Below are 1,370 nucleotides of genomic sequence, written 5' to 3' on the forward strand. Positions count from 1 at the left end.
GGGCTGAGGGAGGGGAGGGGGCTCCTGGCCGCCCCCTCTGGAGCTGCACGTGCCGTCCCCTTGGGGCTCTGCTGGGTCACCCCTGGAACGGCCTGCCCTGCACCCTCCGGAAGGGGACCATCTGCTCGGGCCCAGGACATGGCGCCAGCACCGCAAGTCAGCATCCCAGGAGCCACCTCCGTCCCTGGTCACCCGGGTGGTTGGTCCCCCCACACCTGGGACCGCCCCCAGGCAGCACTCTCTGGCCGGGGCTCATTTGCTCTCTTGGGGGGTCTTCTTGGAAGCTTGTTCGGCTCCGAGCTCCCGAGCGGGCATGGCTGTGCTGTGGCCCAAAGCGGGGGCTGGGTGGGGGCACCTGTTAGCCCTGCAGTTAAGCTGGTGCCAGGGCCCTGTGGTCTCCGCGGACACTGGGTGGACCCGGGGGCATCAGGAGTCACACCTGGACCCGCTCAGCTTCTCGCTGAGGCTCTGCTCCCAGCGTGAAGGAGCAGAACCACGGCCCAGCCCCTTGTCCCTCGTGCCCCAGGTCGTGTGCACGGTGCTCACCACGTGGCTTAGGGCTCCGCGTCCCCTCCGGCTCCCCATGGCAGACAGGGATCCCTGTGTCTCCCCTCCCCAGGTCATGCCCTCTCTGGGCCCCCCACCCCCACCCCCAGATTGGTCCTCTCTGGGGTCTCCCCCTAGTGGGAGCCGGCAGACCTTTCCAGGACACCACAGGAATGCTTGGGGCAAGATTCCCATTGATTTGCCCCCCCCTATTCCCTAGCGAAGCCTTTTTGGAATAATGACCCCCACCCCCCACCCCAGCCCAGGCTCCCTGGTAGTATGGGTGAGGCCAGGAGACCAGACCCAGGGGCAGCGGCGCGTCAGAGATGCCCTCTGCAGGAGGAGTACTCCTCCCTACTGTTTTTCCTTTTCTGTTGGTTGGAACGTGGACGTGGTGGGTGGCACTGGAGCAGCCGTTCTGGGTCATGGAGAAGGTCAGAGCCGCAGGCTGGATGGAGCCGGAGGTCCGGGAGGTCACAGGGCTTCCCTGCCAGTCCTTTTTTTCTTTCTGTGATAGAAACATACATGTAAACCCCTTTAAGGCTGCAATTATTTTTCTTTACAGCAGGTAAATTTCAAATAGTCAAAATGAAAGAATTAATTCCAGAAGAAAATCATGAGGTGTTTATAACCGTGGAGGGGGGATGATCTTTTAAAATAGGACCTCCCCTCCAGAAACTATAAAGTAAAATACTAATATATTCAACAAGATAAAATTAAAAACTTCGTGCGTGCTGGCCCCTCAAAAATCTTTTACGATGTCAAAAGACAATTAGGAAGAGTATTTGCAACTCAAGCCACTGGGAAAGGGCTTTCCTTAACGT

The sequence above is a fragment of the Suricata suricatta genome, chromosome 10 (genome assembly GCF_006229205.1).
Source record: "Suricata suricatta isolate VVHF042 chromosome 10, meerkat_22Aug2017_6uvM2_HiC, whole genome shotgun sequence".
In the NCBI taxonomy this organism is placed as follows: Eukaryota; Metazoa; Chordata; class Mammalia; order Carnivora; family Herpestidae; genus Suricata; species Suricata suricatta.